We start from the raw sequence: 13,613 nt of genomic DNA, 5'->3' as shown, positions 1-13,613 counted from the left end.
TGCCATTCTCTTCTGGCCTGTAAGGTTTCTGTTGAGAAGTCTGATGATAGCCTGATGGGTTTTCCTTTGTAGGTGACCTTTTTTCTCTCTCTGGCTGCCTTTAATACTCTGTCCTTGTCCTTAATCTTTGCCATTTTAATTATTATGTGTCTTGGTGTTGTCCTCTTTGGGTCCCATCTCTCGGGAGTTCTGTCTGCCTCCGTAGTCTGAGCAACTATTTCCTCCCCCAGTTTGGGGAAGTTCTCAGCAATTATTTCTTCAAAGACACTTTCTATCCCCTTTTCTCTCTCTTCTTCTTCTGTTACCCCTATAATGTGGATATTGTTCCTTTTGGATTGGTCACACAGTTCTCTTAATATTATTTCATTCCCGGAGATCCCTTTATCTCTCTCTGCATCAGCTTCTATGCATTCCTGTTCTCTGGTTTCTATTCCATCAATGGCCTCTTGCATCTTATCCATTCTGCTTAAAAATCCTTCCAGAGATTGTTTCATTTCTGTAATCTCCCTCCGGACGTCATCCCTTAGCTCTTGTATATTTCTCTGCGGCTCTGTCAGCATGTTTATGATTTTTATTTTGAATTCTTTTTCAGGGAGACTGGTTAGGTCTGTCTCTGCAGATCCTCTCTCAGGGGTTGGCTGGACTATTTTGGACTGGACTAAATTATTTTGCCTTTTTATGGTGATAGCGGTGGCTGTAGGCAGGTTGTGAGTGTGTCAGCTGGGAGAAGAAAGTCCTTTCCTGCTTGCTGGATGCCTTGCCCTTCTCCGCTGCCTGTGTCTCTTACCCGCACTCCTAGAGCAGCCACCGGATTAATCCCCTAAGCTGCTGTGGGCGGGGTCTCCGTCAGAGCAGCACAGAGCCCTGCAGGGAGTGGCAGGCATGCCAGGTGCACTCCTCCATGATAGCGGCGCCCCTGCTGGGCAGCTGTGTGCCAGCAGCAGCCTTTGGGTCTGGCCCGGGCAGCTGTATGTCAGGCTGGGATTCCGGTCGGCTGCTGGGAGCGCGGCTGCTCCCTCTGGCACCGCTGCATGTGCGCATGGGCCTCTCCCGTGCCCCTATGGCGCCGCTGCCACTGGCACGCGCTGGCTGCTCCCGGGCCCCTCTGTCACCGCGGCCGCCGGCGCACACGGCCCACTCGGTCGCCGCCGCCACTGGCTCACACAAGCCTCTCCAGTCCCCTTTGGCGCCACCCGCGCACGCAGGCCGCTCCCGGTCCCCTCTGGTGCTGCCGCCCCCGGCGCATGCGGCCACTCTCCCACTACTGGGCTGGTGAGTCAGGGTCCCCTCCAGTTAGGGGAATGACTGGCAGGCTGCTTAGTGCTGTGAGGGGCTTCAGAGCTACACTGCCACCCAGGGGGTTAGGGCACCTAAAGTTCCCCGGGATTCCCAGCTGCTGGCTAAGTGTGCCAGGACAACTTCCTCCAACTATGGGGTCCCTGTCTCTTTAAGACCTGAAAAAGCACTCACTTTTCTTTTGTCTCAAGGGCGCTGGTTGCGGGGACCTGCCCGCAGGTTTTGCTTTTCCATTTCTCTAGTATTCAGCACCCTGTGCACCTTGTGTCTGCACTCCAGGTGCGGATTTCTAGAGCTGGTTGTTTAGCAGTCCTGGGCTTTCACTCCCTCCCTGTTCTGACTCCTTTCTTCCCGCCGGGTTTTGGGGTGGGGGGGCATTCGGGTCCTGCCAGACCACGGCTTGTATCTTACCCCCTTTGTGTGATGTTGAGTTCTCACAGATGTAGATGTATCCTGGCTGTTGTACTGCATGCACTGGTGTCTCTTTTAGGAATAGTTGTGTTTATTGTATTTTCATAAATATATATGTTTTTGGGAGGAGATTTCCACTGAACTACTCACGTGGCCATCTTGGCTCCACCCTCCCCAATATGTTTTTTGTATTAAAAAAAATCCACATATAAGTGGACCTGCACAATTCAAACCAGTGTTACTCAAGTGTCAACTGTAGTTGCTTGTGTTCCACACTTTCAAAGGTTTAACTAAGAATGTTATAGTTAGCCTGACAGTAAAGAAATATCTGTCTATATCACTCACTTGGCACATAAAATACTGGCTCATTGAGTAGTTATTTTTTCATGCACATTATCTTTGAAATAGGTTACCAGTCTGGGTACAGAAGAGTTGAGAATGTCAATTATTCAATATAAGCCATAAGCAGATATTTCACCTTTACCTATATTAGCCAAAGATACTTTCTCTTGGGAAAAACTGTTTAACTGAAATTCTAAAAAGACAACCCTGCCATTCAGTCATTCAATCATTCATTCAACATTCCCTAGCATCTACTATAAGCCAAGTACTATGCTACAAAGTAAGGCTATAAAGATGAAGAACAACTTGGTCTCTGCTCTTAGACTGTCACAGTTTATTAGGGAAAACAGATATGCAAACAGACTAATTTTAATATAACAGTGTATGATTCAATCATTTTTCATTCATTCAGCAGATAAAATTTAAATAGTAATTATTTTCCAAGGACAGTGCAAAGATAATATTACTAGCCCATGTCTCCAAGCAATCTCAAGACAATTACAATATAACGTTTTAAGTACTATAATACAGATAAACAGAGGGTTCTGTGGGAACACTGAGGAGCTAACCCAATCTTAAGAACTGGGGGAAGATTTGCAGAAAGAGTGACATGACATAGGGCTGAATCCTAAAGGATCATCAAGAGTCAAACAGCTTACAGCCACCATGGAAAACAATATAGAGGATCCTCAAAAAATTAAAAATAGAACTACCATATGATCCAGTAATTCCCCTTCGGGGAATATATCCAAAGGTGACAAAACACTAACCATAAATAGATATCTGCTCCCCTATGTTCATTAGCAGTATTATTCACAATAGCCAAGACAGGGAACAACCTAAGTGTCCATGAATGAATAAATAAGTTGTGATATATAAATACACACACACACAATAGAACATCAGTCATAAAAAAAGGGAAAAGCTACCATTTGTGACAACATGATGGGCCATGAAGGCATTATACTAAGTGAAATAAGTCATAGAAAGACAAATACTCTGATAATCTTACTTACACATGCAATCTAAAAAAGAAATACTCTCTACAGCATCTTACTACGTTGATGGACAGTGACTGTAATGGGGTTTGTGGGGGGGACTTGGTGAAGGGGGGAGCCTAGTAAACATAATGTTCCTCATCTAATTGTAGATTAATGATACCAAAATTTTTAAAAATAATAAATTTAAAAAAAAAAGAAATACTCATAGAAAAAGACATCAGATTTGTGGTTAGAAGAGGTAGAGTGTGGAAGGAGGGGGAATTGAAAAAAGGTTGCCAAAAGGTACAAAATTCCAGTAATAATATAAGTAATAGGGATGCAATGTACAGCATGAGGACCATAGCTAACACTTCTGTATGATATACAGGAAAAGTTAAGAGGGAAAATTCTAAGAGTTCTCATCACAGGGAGAACGTTAGTTTTCCTTTAATCTTTTCTTCTTTCTTTTCCTTTCATTAAACTTTTATGAGAAGCTGGAGGTTAACAGAACCAGAGTTTAAATCAAAGCTCAAATACTATCTCCTTCCTCTATGCCAAACTGCTTGCAGAACTCAGTAGATGGAGGACATCTATGTGCTGAAAGCCATCACTACAGGACTAGTTTCAAAGGCCACCATCATCAACTCTATCCACCCACACCCCTAAAAAACACTAAGTGGAAGATATGCTACACAAAGGAAATGACAGGTGCACAAAAGCATACAGCCTTACTCTAAGGAACAAGAAGTGATTCTATGTGGATTATGTGGTGAATTATAGGTTGCCTGAGGCGGAGTGACAGATTTATGCCTGGAAAAGTGAACAGAGACCAAATCACAAAGAGCTTTGTAATTTTAAGAAATAGCCTGTAGGACACCCCCAACTGAGGGTTTTAGAGCAGAGAACTAGCAGGTCATCTGCAGCCAGATTAGTACTTTGCAGAAAAGATGGTATTTGAGGCAGACATAAAAGTATATTGACGAGTGCAAGGACAAGTATTTCAAAGGACAGGAAAGGAAACGGCATGAACAAAGGCATAGGGGAGCAGTACACCAACCATGTTTGGGGAATAGTCACAGGATGAAGGGGACAACAACAAGGGAGAAAGTAAGATAAAGTTTTCAATTGCAGGCATCTTCAACTTGAAGTTCTGGTAAGACATTTAGATAGAGGTGTCCAAAGACAAAGAAATAGCACTGTAACCTAAGAGGAGAGGCAGTGAATCAACTGCATGCCAATGATGACTGAAGCTATGATGGTCAATGAGATCACTGAGAGAGAACATAAAGCAAGAAAAGAATGGGATCAAAAACAGAACCTCAGGGAATAGACACATTTACCAAACTAGAGGAGGAGGAAGAATTATGATGACTAAAAGAGAAGTCAGAGTGGCAGAAGACCCACAAAGATATTAAAACTTACTGACAAACAGCTAAGAAGGTTTGATCAAGAATGCCAAATGTTACAGAGAGATTAAGGAGGACTTGTTTAAGAAAAAAACACTGGTTTTGCAATTCAGTGGTCACTAGTTACCTGCAGGACAGCCAAGAAGTTTGGGTAAAAGTCAGACTGCAATGGGATCAGAAACCAAGCAAATTCTCCATAAATTAGTTTTCCCAGGAAATAAGTAGTGGTTTTTTGATCCATGTTCACTGCATCTTACTTTTTATATGTTGTCTGTTCAGCTCACTCCTCTTAAAATCTAATCCCCTAATCTTTAGTTTAATCATGCTCAAAGGTAAAAGCATATTAAATGATGACATTTATACCTTTAAAGAAAGTATAAAATCAGCTAAAACCTGTGCATTTTACTGTATGTACCTCAATTTAAAAAGTTAAAAAATAAAGAATTGCAAAATCAGATCACATGAAAATCCCACAGCTAATATTATATTCAACAATGAAAAATGGAAGTTTTTCCTCTAAGATCAGAAACAAGGCAATGATGCCCACTCTCATTACTTATATTCAACACAGTACAGAAAAGCCTAGCCAGAGCAATTAAGCAAAAAAAAAAGAAATAAAAATCATCCAAGTGGGAAAGGAGGAAGTAAAATTATGTTTGCAGATGACATGCTCCTATATGTAGAAAATACTAAAGATTCCACACAAAAAAACTGTCTAACAAATGCAGCGAAGTTGCCAAATACAAAATCAGTATTCAAAAATCAGTTGTGTTTCTAACTAATACACTAACAATGAATGATTTGGAAAAGAAATTAAGAAAACAACCCATTTATGATAGTATCAAAAAGGATAAAGTACTTAGGAATAAACTTAACCAAGGAGGCAAAAGGCTTATACATTGAAAACTATAAAACATCACTGAAAGAAACTGAAGATGACACAAATAAATGGAAAGATATCCCATGTTCATAGATTGGAAGAATTAATATTGTTAAAATGTCCATACTACCCAAAGAAATTACAGATTCAATGCAATCCCTATTAAAATCCCAATGGAATCTTCTCTTTTCCAGAAACAGAAAACATCATCCTAAAATTCATATGGAATCTCAAAGTACTATGAATAGCCAAAACAATCTTGGTAAGAATAGCAAAGCTAGAGGCCTTATACTTGATTTCAAAAACATATTACAAAGCTATAGTAATCAAAACAGTATGGTACTGGCATAAAGATAGACATACAGACCAATAAAACATAATAAAGAACACAGAAATAAACCTTCACATATATGGTCAAATGACCTTTAACAAAGGAGCCAAGACTACATATGAGGAAAGAACAGTCTCTTCAAAAAATGATGCTGGTGTGGGATTAAAAGAGTCCAAGAGAAAACACGGTTGCAAGATGTGCTGTTTTATATTTACACTATAAAATTTCCAGTGATAAATTTTGATAGGAACTGCACTGAATCTGTAGATTGCTTTGGGAATCTGTAGACTGATGTGTGAAATTTTAACACATTGATTCTTCCAATCCATGAGCATGGAACATCTTTCCATTTATTTCTGTCCTCTTCCATTTCTTTCATCAGTGTCTCACAGTTTCCAGTGTACAGGTCTTTTACCTCCTTGGTTAAATTTATACCAGGTGGAGAAAGACAAATACCATATGATTTCACTTATTTGTGGAATATAAAAACAAGGCAAAACAGAAGGAACAAATAGCATTAGACTCAGTCACTGAGAAGGGACTAGTGGTTACCAAGGGGAAGGGGAATGAGTGGGGCCAGAGGGAAAGGGGAAGGGGGAGTGTTGAATCACTGTGATGTACATTTGATAAAATAAATAAACTTTAAAAAAAATGATGCTGGGAAAACTGAAATACATATACTGTATGTGTGTATATATATATATACCCTTATCCTATATGCATATCTTACACCATATAGAAAAATTAACTCAAATTGGAATAAGGATCTAAATATGACCAAAACTATAAAACTCCTAGAAGAAAATGCAAAGGGAAAGTTTCATGACATTGTTATGGGCAATAATTTATTGGCTATGACACTAAAAGCATTGGCAACAAAAGCAAAAATAGACAAATGAAGCTACATCAAACTTAAAAACTTCTGCACACAAAAGAAACTCAACAAAGCTGAAAAACAATAAACCAAGTACTTGCCATCACAGAACTTACACTCTGGGAGGAGAATCAGATACCAAACAATATAGCAATAACACAACCACTTACCTGATGAAAACTGTGATAAGTGCTACAAAGGAAAAGCACAGGATGCTGTGAGAACACATTACAGGAGAGCAGGTTAGCTCTGGGAAGGGAGCTACCTAGAGAAACCTCCCTGAGGAAGTGACAATCAAGATGAGAACTAAAGGATGAACAGGAATTAGCTGCATGTCATGGGAGAAGGAAGCCTTACAGCAGAGGAAGCAGCATGTCTGAAGGTTCTGTGGCAGGAAGGTCTTAGTAATTTGAGGAACAGACAGAAGGCCAACATGGTTTCACTGAAGAAAACGAAAAGGGGAGAGGAGAAGGAAGAGGCTGGAGAGGTTGGCAGAGGTCAAATTGAACATGATCCTGTATGCCATAACGATGTTGGACTTTACCTAAAAACAACAGCAAGACATTGAAGAGTATGGGTTCAGTATTTCATGCTTGTTAAATTAAATCTGTAAATTAAGATGATCTCTAGGTCCATTTTAATTATAAAAGGTCTAGAAATGGATTCCAAATTCTATATCATCTAGGATCCGAGTTTATATCACAAATATTAAATTGACAGTCTCATATCTTTCAGAAAACTAATAATGGCCACCAGTGGTTTCAAGCTGTACAAAAGGAAGATAATTTCCTACAAAGATATATGTAGAGCTGTTCTTACTTTTAACATATATTTGTTTTTCACCAAAATCCATACATACAAAGACTATTTATAGACCTCAATTCTGACTCAAAGTACTAAAAGTATTTACAGAACTAAACTCACATGTTCTCTAAACTAGAATTTTCATGCAAACCAGATCAAGACTGAAGTTCTTGTGGCACAAAGACAGTTCTCAAAAGACAGAGAAATTTGCCAGTTTGATGCTTTAGAAATTGACTGTTGAATTTGTTTTCTCAAAAAGCACTCATACAGAAAGACAAGTACCAAATGATTTCACTCATATGTGGAGTTTGGGAACAAAAGAAAACTGAAGGAACAAAACAGCAGCAGAAGCACAGAACCCAAGAATGGACTAATAGTTACCAAAGGGAAAGGGACTAGGGAGGATGGGTGGGAGGGGGGGGATAAGGGTGGGAAGAAAAGAAAGGGGGCATTATGATTAGCATGTATACTGTTGGAGGGGCACAGGGAGGGCTGAGAAGAGAAGACAAGTAGTGATTTTACAGCATCTTACTATGTTGAAGGACAGTGACTATGAACTTGGTGACAAGTAGTGATTTTACAGCATCTGACTATGTTGATGGACAGTGACTGTGAATGGGGATGTGGGGGGGGGACTTGGTGAAGAGGGGAGCCTAGTAAACATAATGTCCTTCATGTAATTGTAGATTAATGATACCAAAAAAATTGAAAAAAAAGAGCTTCCTAGTTCTTGGTAAAACAATAAAAAAAAAAAAGCACTCATACTCATACACTGATCAATAATTCTATTTCAAATAAATTTATCCTAAAAAATTCAGAGTCCATTCAAGAGTTGCCTAGGGTAGTCACTATTATTTATTAGAGGGGAAAAAAGTTAAAATAAAATACAAGTCCACAAAAAAGGAATGGTTATAAGGTTAAATTGAATACCACTTAGTAAGTAGCTAGGTGACCTTAGGCAAGCAGTTTAAACCAAGGCCCAATCTCTTATCTTTTAAATGATGGTAATTATGATATTTAACCTCCCAAGTCTATATAAAGAATTAATTAATTAATAGTTTAAAACATTCAAGCATAGTGCCTGAAACACAGCAGACACTAAAAAAATGTTAGTATCTTTATCTTTATACTCATGTTTTCAAAAAAAATTTTATGACATGGGAAAGGCAATATTAATGTTAATTGTTCAATATGATACAAACTTGAAAAACAATATATACAAACATTTTAAAAAGTAGACTCAAAACAGATCAAAATGTTAACAATGACTGCCTCTAGATGGCAAGGTTATGGGTGATACATATTTTCTTACTAAGTTTCCTTTTTTCCCCTTAATATCCAACAATAGCCTGTATTACCATTACAATTTTTAAAAACTTTAAAATCAATATCTTATATTAATCATCAGGGTGAAGCAAATCAAAATACAGTAAGATACCACACTTCACATCCACTAGATGACTGCAATCAAAAAGACAGAAAATAACAAGTATTAAGATATGAGGAAACTAGAACCCACATACATTGTTAGTAGGAAAATAAAATGCACAGGTGCTTTGGAAAACAGCTTGGCACTTCCTGTAAAGGTTAAACAAAGAGTTGCCATATGACCCCACGATTCCATTCCTAGGCATATACCCAAGAGACAACTGAAAACTTACATCCACACAAAAACTTGAACATGAATACTCATAGCAGCATATTCATAATAACCAAAAAGTACAAACAACGCACTTGTCCATCACCTGATAAATGTACAAACAAAATGTGGTATATCCATAATTGAATATTACTCATCTATAAAAACAGGAATGAAGTACACTTACAATGTGAATGAGCCTTTAAAACAGTATGCTAAGTAAAAGAAGGCAGATACAAAAGGCCACATATTAAATGATTCCATTCATATTGTATGAGTGCAGAACAGGCAAATCCATAGGACAGGAAGATTAGTGGTTGCCTAGACAGCTGTCAGGGAAGAGAGAGTAAGTGCTAGTGGCTATGGTTTTCTTTGAGGGAGGATGGTGAAAATATTCTAAAATTAATTGTGTTATTGTTTTTCTTGTGAAACCTTCATAAGATTGTATATCAATGATACCTTAATAAAAATAAACAAACAAATTAAATTAAATTAAATTAATTGTGATTGTTGCACGAAAACATGACTATCTGAAAAACCACTGAAATGAAAATTCAGGCTTTAAATAGTTAAATTGTATGGCATGTGAATTATATCTCAGTAAAGATGTTGTTCTAAAAAAAACAATAATTTCTTTAAACTACATTACTCTTAGATTTATACTGCTGGCCGAAGTGTTCAATGGAATAAAGACACGCATAGTTCTCAACATGGAACCTCTATACTCAGAAGTTTTTAGTCAGGTGTAACTTCACAAACAGGATGAAAATATAGGGTCCAACCTGGCCATTGTACCAAATTAATACTTCCTAACTTTAAAGCAAAAATGAAAGGAAAAATGACACAGACTAAAGGACAATAAGAAAGGACCATGCAAAAACATGGTTTTGGGTATTTAAGAGCAGTACCATTCCTGCTAAATGATAGTTATTAGGCACACATTTGAAGACATTTTGAGTGCTGAAGGCATATTCATTTAACTAATAGAAATTTGAAACCTTAGAAGAACTATACCTCACATATGAACTATAAACATCTGTGTAAGAAAGTATAAATGTCAGCCTAGGAAAACAGAATGCAGAGGCTACCAGCCTCTACAGAAGGGACATTATATTGAACTGAAATGTTTCTTTTTATGTGTTTTTCTTTTGCATGTATGCATATTTCTAAAAAGAGCCAAAAACCAATTATGTTAGAAAGCAGCAATACACTGGCATATTGCCATTTTACTACTAGGTTTTAATCACGTAGCCCAGAACAATGTGTAGCATGTAGAATCAGGGAAAAGAACTAACAAATTACAGAACCCAAGAATGGACTAACAGTTACCAAAGGGAAAGGGACTGGGGAGGATGGGTGGGAAGGGAGGGATAAGGAGGGAGAAAAAAAAGAAAGGTGGCATTATGGTTAGCATGTATAATGTTGGGGGGACACGGGGAGGGCTGTGCAACACAGAGAAGACAAGTAGTGATTCTACAGCATCTTACTACGCTGATGGACAGTGACTATAAATGGGGTATGTTGGGGGGACTTGGTGATGGGGGGAGTCTAGTAAATACAATGTTCCTCATGTAATTGTAGATTAATGATACCAAAATAAATAAATAAATAAATAATACATAAATAAAAATAAAAAATAAAGAACTAACAAATTGATTCAGACCAAAAAGCCCAACAGACTATTAAATCTCATGAAATTAGAATTAAATTGCCTCATAAACATGCTGATGCAAAACTATGTTTGATGTAGTCTACTGGGGCTGAATAGCAAAAAGGTAACAATGTACCACTTTCTGCAATTATTCACTGTCAGATAATCCAAGGATAGTGTCTCTGCCAAAAGAGAAGGAAAGCTCACATAAATAGAATAGAATTTTCACTTCATGTCTATAGAGTTATATTCTTTACTAAAGAAGGAATTTAACAAATTTTTTTTAAGTTAGCACTCAGGGAAGGCAACATATTTGATACAACAGACATATTCATCATTTGAAACTCAGGAAGGCTGAAAGCAAATTCTATCAATGTGAAGAAGAGGAATGATTCTCTCTGAAGAAGCAAATATAGAAACCAAATGGAAAAATCATTTCGTGGAAAGCGAGTTTCCGTATCATTTATCTTTGGGTCCCAATCCTTTCAGAATAATTCTCCTAAGCAAAGGCAGAAAACTTCTAAAACCACCTGTGGGAAAACTGACCAAAATGAACACTAAAGAAAACCAGATACTAATTAAGAAAAACGAATCATCTGAAAAGACTTGAGAAAGAACCTACTTAGATGAAGGCTGAGACAGTTTGAGATTATCAAAATGGCATTTAAACCACTCCACCCCTGCATCTATGTATCAAATAATTGGAAAACCATAATAATTCTGGAAGAGAGTAACTAATCCCTCAATAATACAGTTAAAAGAACACTGGTCTAGAAGACAAATGGCTTAGTTCAAAAATCTATATACCCCTTATTAGTTAGGCAACTTCACACTTTATTAAATGGGGAAAAGAATTCCATTTATACATTACAGGATTAGCATGAGGATCAAATAAGACTGTGTGTGTGTGTGTGTGTGTGTGTATGAAAGTACATCTTGCAAATGTTTAATCATTATTTCATATTTTCTTTGCATAACTGATGACAATCTCATCTTAGTTCTTTTCCCTGATTCTACAAACTGATAGTTTTAATGTTAACACTCTCCAGTCACTATTTGCATTTTTTTCAACCAAGGTTCAAAACAAGGCATTAATCTTCACTCAATTTAAACCCACACCATGGAAACCTTGGCCACTTTATTTGAATTGAAGGAATGGCAGAATTCCACTCCAGGTGGCTAAGCAATAATAAACAAGGACTCACTGTTTCATCACATCTTCACTCACTTTGTGAATAAGTTCTTCTCCAAATTTAGTGGCTAATTTTGGACTTTAAATACTGCTGTATTTTCTCCCCCCGTTACAAAACTTTAAAATACATAAATACTAAGACAAAGAATGTTTTAAAAATTAAGATTCAAGATTTTTAAGGAAACTTACACCAAGGAGAACAAAATGCATTATTAGGGTATAGCAACTTCGGGGTATTAAACCATCTCTAACCACATGAGCCCAGCGCACACAAATTCTGACACTGAAAAACAAAGCAATTCCCAGATTTCTCAGAACTTCCCATTATGTTCTCTATTTTCATAACAGGCATAATTCTGCTTGTTTTCTTTCATTTTCAAGATTAAACATATGCACACATCAGGTCATCAAATATTTGCTGAATATAAGACATTTATTTATAACACAACTACAGAACACAAACAAGCTACCAAATTGATGAATAGAACAGCAACCAAAACAGCTCCAGAAAATAGTACAGCATCATACTGTTAAGTTTTGTGACTTGACACATCAGTTTCTATACAATTTGATTCAATCTTTTTTATTGAGATATAACAAACATAGCATAAAATCCAGCCTTTAAGTATAAAATTCAGCAATTTTTAGTACAGTCACAAGGCTTTGCAACTATCATCACTATCAAACTTCAGAACATTTTCATCACCCCAAAAAGAAACCACTGACCAATTAGTGATCACTCACCATTCCCACCTCCCCTCAGCCTCTGGTAGCCACCTATCTATTTTGAATCTGTTTCCATATTTTGGACATTTCATCTAAATGGACTCATACAATATGTGGCTTTTGTTAGTTTGATTAATTCTTATGTTTCATTTTGACATGGTTTGTCTTTTTTTTCCCCCTAATTAAAGCATAATCAACGCAAGGTTACCTCTGCAGGGAAACTACTTTAATATATATATGTAAACAAATGCCGACACAAATAAAAAAGCAAAAAACTGTATTGTGAGGCTCATCTGAAATAGAGAGATATAGGTACAAAGAATACTACATAAATGAACACACTGTAATTTTGACAAATCTTTGCTGCAAAATTTCTAAAAAATATAGTGTGACTTTTAAAAAGAACCCTGACCAACATTTTGTTATTTTCCTAACTACTAACTTAAATTATTACTGCAAATTTTAGTTATTGTACTTTGCTATTATAAAAAGACACTGAACTACAAAAGGATTTATATATCTATGCAATGAAAATCTGAAAAAAGCCATAGAAAGAAGTATGTAAATAGTTGTGGTATTTAAGTGATGGGAAAATAGATTTTTTAATGTATTTTAATTTATTTTATTTATTTTTTTTTTGTAGATAATTATTTTTTTATTGAAGGGTAGCTGACACACAATATTACATTGCATTAGTTTCAGGTGTACAACATAGTGATTCAACATTTATATACATGACAATTCTGGGTACCAGCTATCACCATACCAAGCTGTTACAATAATGTATTTTATTTTTAATTTAAAAATATTATCACTTTTTGAACGGCATTTTTGAAATACAGCCAAAAATTTTATGCTTGGTGTTAAAAATGGGCAAAAGCAGGAATTCCCAACTCTTCATGTGAGTTTATGATACTGTCATATCTCAACTAAGTGGACATGATAGGGAAAGATGACACTAATATATCGTTCAGTTAAAAAAAATAATAAGTTGAAGAACTATATTTCTAGCCTGATCCTATTCATACAGAAACAAAATACTATCTATTGTGTAGGTATGTGTTTGCATGTATATATTTAA

General features: G+C 36.8%; 1 protein-coding gene across 2 annotated transcripts in view; it reads right to left on the bottom strand.

Moving 5' to 3' along the window:
- Positions 1–13,613, bottom strand: part of SWAP70 (switching B cell complex subunit SWAP70) — a 114,659-nt gene that overhangs the window by 44,526 nt on the left and 56,520 nt on the right. The gene's annotated exons all lie outside the window — the stretch shown is intronic.

Source organism: Manis pentadactyla, chromosome 9, assembly GCF_030020395.1.
Source record: "Manis pentadactyla isolate mManPen7 chromosome 9, mManPen7.hap1, whole genome shotgun sequence".
In the NCBI taxonomy this organism is placed as follows: Eukaryota; Metazoa; Chordata; class Mammalia; order Pholidota; family Manidae; genus Manis; species Manis pentadactyla.
Note: the sequence above shows the minus strand (reverse complement) of the source record. Positions and strands in the feature narration are given on the sequence as shown.